The sequence below is a fragment of the Pseudopipra pipra genome, chromosome 7, assembly GCF_036250125.1.
Source record: "Pseudopipra pipra isolate bDixPip1 chromosome 7, bDixPip1.hap1, whole genome shotgun sequence".
NCBI lineage: Eukaryota > Metazoa > Chordata > Aves > Passeriformes > Pipridae > Pseudopipra > Pseudopipra pipra.
This window is the reverse complement of record NC_087555.1, coordinates 24145324-24154321: the sequence shown is the minus strand read 5'-3', so window position 1 is coordinate 24154321 and position 8998 is coordinate 24145324. Positions and strand designations below refer to the sequence as shown.

General features: G+C 44.3%; 1 long non-coding RNA gene across 1 annotated transcript; it reads left to right on the top strand.

Moving 5' to 3' along the window:
• The first annotated feature begins 621 nt into the window (after positions 1–621).
• On the top strand, positions 622–8395 carry LOC135417618 (uncharacterized). The gene is made up of 3 exons (XR_010432141.1): positions 622–988; positions 4669–4791; positions 5951–8395. It is a non-coding gene; the product is annotated as an uncharacterized LOC135417618 (long non-coding RNA).
• Positions 8396–8998: the final 603 nt, after the last annotated feature.

Here is an 8998-nt window from a genome sequence, read left to right as displayed (position 1 = left end):
TTCCATCCAGGTGCCACTTAACATACTGGCCATTTTGCCCAGGGACACAGCAATAAAAGAAACCATTCCACCAGGCTGTGATGTTTTTCTTCCCCTTTGCCACTGGCGACCAGCAGGCCTCCAGGCACCAGGCACTGGCCAAGGGATAGGTAATGTTTTATATGCCCCTTGCATGGAGTTTGCTTGAATACCAATTACAGCCTGGGGTGCCTCTGTCTCTCCAAGGACTGAGAACATCTGGAAGCATTCACAGGCCAAGAACAATCTGGCTCAAGTCCCAAATTGGGGGGAAAACAAATCAGGGAGCCCAGGAAGTCATCAAATTGAGGTTCACTGAGGCACATCAAGGAACTGTCTCCGATGTTTCTTCTCCTCTCTCTGCTGTGTCGTGGGAGTGCTATGAGGTGAAGAGATCCACCTGTCTGCTGACCCCATACTGTGCCTCTACCATCACCGGGGATACTGTCATTCACTCAATGGACCTATTTCTTGGACTACTTTCCTTCTGTCTTCAAGGACTCACTATCCTGATCTCAAAATCAGTATTCAAACATTTCAAGCCTTGAACTTTTCCAGCCTTCTGAAACTGGTGTCCTGTTTCCCAGCATCAGATTTCCCAGTGCATCCTGGGTGCCTTGAGAGAGCAATAAGCCCCACTGAGACATGGACAGGCACTTCAGCTCACAAGGAAGGACTGTTCTCTCTAACACCAGTGCTCAGTCATGGCCCATCTTCAGGTACCTCTTTCAGCCAGTGGAAACTGTTCAGCACCTGACAGAGGATTATTCAGGCCGTGCACTTTACACACTGATGACCATGTGGTGCCCTGAGAAACTGATCTGCCTTTGCTGACGCTGTGGAGGGATGGACACTCCTTTCCAAATTGATGCTGCAACAGTGCCTGCAACACAGTGCAGGCAGAGTGCTCAGTGGCAGCTGGCTGGGAGAGCAGAGAATTCAGCGCACAGTAACCCACCCCACTTCTGAGGTGAGTTTTCTAGGCCATGTTGGTCTGTCTGGATCAGTACTGTGCTCTAGACCTCTGGTTTAAAAGCTGAAACTCAAACAACTGAGGAAACCAAAGAGAATACTTTGGTGTAGAAGAAAATATGGACTGGTCTTCATGATTTTTTTCCTGGTAGTTGTGATCATAATGAAAAATTATGCCATACCAGAGGCATCTATGGACCAAATATGTTCATGATTTATAGCCCAGCATGAGTTCTCAGTTCAGATTTGCATCCAAGATTACAGAAACCAGGAACAGTCTTTCTAGGGATATCCTCAGAGGAAAACAGTGGGGAAAATGTGGAGAACGTTTTGGATTATTTTCTTTGGCTTCTCTTATGTTCCACACACACATAAAGGCAAAGAGATGAAGACAGGAAGTAGGCAGTTAATATGTTGGTTTGCTACTCTAATTGGAGTAGCAGAGTCCTACGAGGCATGCAGCACAACTGTGGTCTGATCCCACCTCAGCTTTCCGGACTAAGTTCAACTGCAGCAGACCATTGCTTCATTTGCAGATGGCTCAGAGTAAAGTACATTTCAGAGGAATAGCAGCAGAATCTATGTCCTCCTAATCTGGAGTAGGGAGAGGAGAGGAGAGGAGAGAGATTTTGCAGTGTCTGATGCCTACAGCTCATGCTCCCACAGGACACTGGCCTTGGTAACTCCAAATCTTGAGCTTTTCAACATGGTGGGAACAGCAATCTGTGTTTCTTTAAGTCTTGTTGGGCAGGGGGTGTTACTCTGCCAGCTCTGTTTGACCCCTGTTGGTTTACCTGATGCCCCCCCTTGCACACTCGTGTTCATAACTGAATACTGTTCCTTTCTTTTTTGACATACCTGCAACTTCAAAGGCAGAGTAGATGGTTGCTCTCATGAATCCATCCCAGGAGAGAACAAAGGAAGAAACAAAAAATCTGGTGGAGAGAGCATCCTATAGCAAGTGTAAAGGAGGTGAAAAGTCCTCTACCAGGACACAGGTATCGTGATAGACAAGGATATATATTCATTTCAGACAATATAAATCAGGATTCAATTGTTTCAAGTTTTATGTGGGGACTTTCATGGCAACAGATAGCCTTGTAGCCTGGGAGACTAAGACAAGTCCATATATGAGGTCATCACAAGCAGATACAGAAACAGCAAAAAAACTGTTTCTCTTCCTGTGTTCGCAGCTGGCTTCAGCTCTGCTGCTAAGGTTAAGCAACACCGAGAATAAAGAAATTCCTTCATTTTTGCAGTTTCAGCTGGAAGGTCCAGAGATCTGAACTCAGCTAAATAAGCCAATTTTTCCAAAGCTGAATTTTATAAAGGAGAAAAACTAATACAGAGAGCACAGTAATACAGAAAACGTGCTGTCACTCCTCCATGCCGCAGTGTGCCTTCTGCTGGAGAACCCAGAGGCTCAGAGTGGATGTGCAGAGCTCAAAGTAGTGTCCTCCCTACTCATCCAAAAACAATTGCCCTGGGAAGAGTACATCTGTAGGTCCACGTCTGCTCTGGCCCCACATCCATGCTGAAGGCAAAGGAGGTTATAGCTGCAGCAGGCAACTTCCCAGTCCCCAGCTGCTCTTGGGGCCATGTTACTGCTCTGCTCCCCTTGTTCATGATCAGCTGCTTGGGATGTGTTATGCAGGTTCCCTTGCTTTGCACCTCATCACAACCTGATGTATTACTCAGTCCTAAAAGAGTTGGTAGATCTGCCATGTTGTTGTGGGGTTTTTCCCCCCATACAAAGCAAAACACAAAAACCTCTCTTGAAAGGCCTGTCACAGACAGGTATATTTGTTAGGGTGCTCAGAAAAGGTACTGACAAAGCAGATTTTTGCCTAATGAGGGAAAGAAAGAAGGAGAGAAAAAAACCCCTAGGGAATCCCCTTCCATTATACTTTCATTATCTTTTCCACTTGAACAAACAAAACCCGGTAACTTTTGGTACAGCATTTGGGATCTTTCTAATCAGGATGATTAAGTGCTGCCCAAAATCAATGCAGTGTTTCGTCAATGCTCCATGTGCCAACCTTAAACGCTACAACCAAGGTGGGTATTAAGTGTGCAGTTGAATTTGGTCATGCCCTTCTCCCCTTTTTGCGAGAGCACCAGAGCAAAGACTGGTCTGTGAACACTCTGTGCATGCTAGAGAAGATGGAACATCCATGTGTTCCAGTAGAGGCTGAAGGCAAGAGAGATTTATGGTCCCTGTTCTAGGTCCCTGATCAGGCTAGAATTCTGGAGACCTACCACTGACCAGGGCAGAACTGATTGTTGTTTTATCTGGCTGCTCAAAGCTCTGTTTGTAGACAGGGAAATTAGCATCTTCAGAGATCAGTTTATCCAACCTTTCTTGCTTCGTTCCTGAAAGGCAATGAACCCTTCCAGTCCAAAAAAAAAATTCATTCCCTATTAATTGATCCCAAGCTTTCCTATGCTAAGCAACACATGCTGTATACTCTTAATTTGATTTCAAAAAAACAAATAAGCAAGTGAACACCAGTGGATGCATATATGGACTTTATCTTACTCCTGATTGCCCAGAGCAGGAGGACTCCTTTAGCTCCATTTCCTCACGGAACAGGAGCACAACTTGAAGGTATCAAGTTCCAACCCACAGGGAGAGTTTATGAGACGGACATAAGAGCCTGAAATGCGACTCCAAGATGTGTTTTTGAGAATATTGCCACTGAAAGCCTCTCAACTGAAAATGCTTCATATAAAACCCGTCATCAGAGCAGCTAAAAGAGAATGCTGGTGTCTGAGTACGAACTGAGGAATCAGCAAATTCATCTGAAATTCAGATGCCAGCACTACGACACATATGGAAACAAGCCTTATCCTTTCTAATATATATGATCATGGGGATCAGGTTCCTTGCAGGACCCAGGCCTCAGACAGACAGGGGATTTAGGCAATGGATGACCTTGAAAATGCCGCAGCATAAATCACCATGCAAACCCAGGAGGGTGGCTCTGTTTTCCCCATATGAATATTTAAAGAACACTCATTTTTTCTAAGTGATAGATGACAAGCAGGTGGCCTGAAAACTGGAAGTATTCTTGCCATTTGTTCTGGGAGATTTCTTCACAGGTTTTGCATTTACTTCTTTATCTACTTATTTATTTATTGGTGGTTTGCCATCTTATTCTCCAAGGCCAGGAGTTGGTTTTGGAAACTTTCCTGGAGAACGGCGTTCCTGTTCTGGGACTGCTTTCTAAGCCTGGTTTTGATTTTAAGCAAGCAAGATCTGATTTCCCTGCTTTGCTCCAAGCTACCTTGCAAACCACACTTTGGACCAGATCCTCAGTGTTTGCTCCATGGTTGGGACTGTGCTGATTTCATTAGCATGTGAGTACAGCCAGATCTGATCAGCCCAAAGGACACAATACCTTTTCTTTGACATTATGCAGTAACAGGTGCCCAGAGAAGAATAGACAAGTGCCAGGTAAGTGCACAGTGATGCTTTCCTGGAGTGCTCTCCCACTCCAGTAAGCAAATGGCTTTGTGTTCAAAAGCTCCTTATTTATCCAGTTAGTTTTTGAAATCATGCCAGCTTTCTTACCTTTCCTGGTCTCCTGTGGCAAGGAGCTCCTTTGGTTAATTTTTGGGAGTTTATATTTGCCTCTTTGATTGTTTGTGTTCTTCAAATGTTTCCTGCTTTTACAGATATTTATAAAATCCTCCCTTGGCTACCTTGTTTCCCAGCTGAAGAGTTCCAGTCTGCTTAATTCTCTTACAAAAGCTCTTCCTTGCTTCTGACCACCCCTGTCAAAGATGCATGAGACACAGGTATGAAATCCATCAATAAGTCCCACCACATAGTGGGTCTGGGGAGTGGGGCAAGGCTCTTCATACCTCTACTACAGCAGAGCCTGTATACATACACAACACGTCTCTAAGCAGCACGAACATGTCTATAGAGGGCATCTTCTAACTCAGTAGTTTTACAACATAAATAGGAACAAGAGGGAGTAAAGCAAGTCACAAATCATAAGGCACAGGGCAAGATATTTTCCTCAGATAACCTGGTGACTTCAAAGTCCAATTGCAGGGTGAGTTAAGGAAAAAAATGCCTAAGATATATTATCTGATCATTAATGGAGACATCCGCCAAGGCCATTTTCTGGACCTAAGCATAGATTTAGGAGTGGGCAGATGAACAGCACTGTGAAAGCACTCTCCACTGGAAAAAGTGGTGCTGAGACACGGCCTAGAGAGAGACTGGCAGTGAGAAAGCAGTTCATGAGCCTCAGTCTGCCCTGGCTGATTTCCTCCCCCTCTTCATTAGCATGAATAATAATGAAGTAACATGAAGAGGGGGCGTTGCTGGCAAGACTAGTGACAGAGCTACTGAGTCCCTAAGGAAAGCGTATGCAATTATCTGAATGAATTAAGACTGAAGCCAGAGATAACCAGTATGAATAAATGAGCAGAGATGAGATCAGGCTGATGTCATTCACCTCGGGCAAATTTTAGATATCTCTCCAGGCGGAAGTTTCGCTAACCAGCACAATGGAAATAGGAAATTAAAAACAAGCCTCCGAACCATGAATTTCACCATTGAGTGCTAACACAACTCTCTCCCCAAAGCCAAGGAAGAGGCCAAGTGGGGGAGAAAATATCAGGTTCCCATTTATCTCAGAACTATCTCCTAGTGTCCAGCAGTGCTTTGACATGGTTGTGTGGCTTCCAATGGGTAATTCCCTTCAGCCTCCCCTTCCAGCTTTCCTCCACCATGCTGGGCTCATGGAGGTAAGATACAAACCCCCACACAGTGGTCAAATCTAACAGTCCTGCCATTTGCCAAAGCTCCAGCAATTGTGCTAGCAATTTTTTGGAAGTGTTAAGCACTACTTGACAGCAACACGAATCAGGAAACTCAACAAGCTTTTAAGCAAAGCCAGAAAAGAAAATTGAGCTACTGCTGTCTTTTTTTTTCTTTTTTCAGTGCAAGCATATGAATTGAGAGCAGAGCTGCTGACTGGTCTCACGGTGACTGACATGCAACCTCTTGGTGAAGTCATTAGCCATGGATGCAAAAGGGAGCATTCTTGTGCATTGTTTCCTTCATTTATCTCACCAGCTGTATTTATGGACTTGCAGAATGCTTTCTACAGTTTGCAAATGACTGCCTCATACAGCTCTCTCCATCTTTAAGATTTTTATGATGTGGAGACAATCCAGCGTCTAGACCAATAATGACAGCTCACATCTCAGTCAAGCCTTTTCTTAATTGTCCATGGGGCTGCCAAGGAAATCTAAACATTCATACAAACAGCAGCATTACTAAAAAGACTTTGACCAGCTGGCATCTTTCCCTGCCAGTCCTGGGGCAGCTTCATACTGTATATTTCCTAGAGCTCAATCCAGTCTGGTCTTAAAATAGCTCAAATGATGGTAGTTCCCTGAAAAAAGAGAGTATCTGCAGAAAATGTAATGCCTTCTGACTCTGTCCATTGGGGTAAAGCTTTGTTACTCCTTTACTCACATGTTGACCTCTCAGCTTTTTTGAAATCGTGTGGCAGGGCCAGAGTTTTGGAGTTCCTTCTCCCACACTGATGGAGCCACATCTCTCATGTTGAAGCTCCAGAGCCATGGGATGTTCCAGTGTCAGCTGCAAAGTGTCCCTGATCCCATTTAGGATCTACAGGAGCTACCATAGTGCAAAAATATCATTGTCTCAAAAAATCATAGTTTGTATGGGAGAAAGTTTGGCTGTCCCACAAAGACATATACTTATGCAATCCCTTTCTTAAGCTGTATTCTGTTCTTCTGGACCCTCAGCATCGCCCGAAGAAGATTATGTCCTTTGTTTGCAGCACAGATTTCTGTCACTTCTTTTCCCAGCCAGCTGTCCTGCAAATTGGTGATTTTCTCAATCTTCCACAGTTTCTCCAGCTCACTTTATCTCTGTTCTCCCACTTTGGCTGTGTACCATTGCCAAAAGCAGGTCCAAGGCCAAGTGTTGTGATACAGGTGTGACTGTATCATCAGCCCTGACAAATCCTTCCCTAAATTTCTTCAAGACTGAGATCCTTGCAAAGATTGTCATGAAATCCTAAGACCACATGGTCTTGTGCTTTTGTGTTCGTCTCTCTATATCCACCTATTTTTGTATTGCAGGAGATAGTAAATTGCTTGGTATGGGGTTTTACTCTTAATTTTGTGGTTTAAATAACATCAGGCAAAATGAGATAGGAGTGGGGAAGGGAAGGAGTCTGGTTCCTCAGTGTTCCCTCCATGGCAATGAATATTAATAAGATGAAGAAACAAACTGCCCATCTCTTGCACTTACAGGAAGAACCCCACCTCATCAGCCCAGACCTTGTGTACCCCATTCCAGCAGGGCCTAAGCTTCACTTGAAGTACAACTCAAGCTATACTTTGTGGCATTAAATGGGAGTTAAGTACTGAGCAAATGTTATGCAAAGTCTGTGCAGAGAGGGAAATTTCACCACAGCAGCATTATCAGGGATCGCTGACTCAACTGCTGCAGCACCTCATTTTCAATTGCACAAAAGCTGAAGGATCCAGACTTCGATGCTGGGGGGCCAGGGGCTTCAGGGTTTTGGTTGGGGCCTATGTCCCCTTGCAAATTACCCTTTGAAGACGCAAGCAAAGCTGTGGGCTTTATATAATATATAATATGAGACATTTTACTGCAGATGGGTTGGGGTTTTAAAATAACATGATACCATGCAATGAGCAGCTAGGAAACAGAGTTAGAGACAGTGCCACTCCAAGCCTTGCCCACTGGAAGACAGCAGCAGAGCCAAGAATTAAACCCAAGGCTCCCAAGACCCAGACTAGCAACTGAGCCGCAGGATCATTCCTCTACCCCTCCTACAATCACAGCAATCGCCCCATCTGAGAGCCTGCAAGTTCCCTGCTGTACCAGGACCCCTCAGGCAGAGTAGCCTTCCAAAACATCCCTACCAGAAAGACTGAAACAATGCTGGGGCTTGTCCCTGTGGAACAGAAAGTGCTCTGTCTGCCACCCAAGACATAATCTTTCTACACCTCACTGCCAGGCTTGCTGGCAAAGCCCAAGGAAGGTGCAGTTGCTTCCAACTTCTAAGTATTCAGCTTCCTTTCTCAGATACTAGAAACACAGGGAGATCAGTTTTCTTCGTCCTCTACAAAGATTCTTCCCACACCACTAAAAAAAATGCAATCATCCCATTTCATCTGCGCAGTAAGAGAAGGAACATACCAGCCCTGCATGCCATCAGGTTGTCAATGTCATGGAGTATGGGAGGTGAAATTGGAAGTTGAAATGCACGATACCCTGGATAAGAAAGCATCAGGCTGGGCAAGTCCATCAAAAAGAGCTTTCACCAGTGTTCATGGTCACCATGTGTTTTCTTTGGTTTCTGATAACCCCATGGAAGCACTCAGGTGCTGAGTTCATGCAATGACAAGTGCTCACTTTGCCGCTGAACTCAGATGGAGGTGGGTTTCAAATGTTCACCAGTGAGCAATTTCCACTGTGTCCCAAGTAATTCAGAAACCTTACAGAAAGTAAAAAAAATTAAAAAAAAAAAATAAAATATATATATATATAGACCACCATGTCTAAATTAATGTTGCACAGGAAGACTATTTCCAGATATTTCTGATCTCCTGACCTTGAGTTTGCAAGCAGAGCACTCTATTCACTTCATTTTTATTTGGTGTAATATCAGCAGAATTCCTTCACGTCTCTGTTTCTCAAAGGATTGTGTCAGCTCTTCTAACCACATCATTGCACTAGGAATGTGTATTCAGCTGCACATTCACCATAAACCCTGTCTTTTGCATAGTCACCATCTTTGGGAGAACAGCTTTTCCTTTCTTTCCAATTTGCCTTTCCTTTCTGTTCATAGATAGTATGTGCATAGATATATGCATGTGGCCCCGTTAAAACCCACTTCCATATGCAACCAACTGTTCAGCTGGTTATTAGCAGCCAAGGGATGGACACATCACTGCAAACTTGTGGTAATGACAACATTGC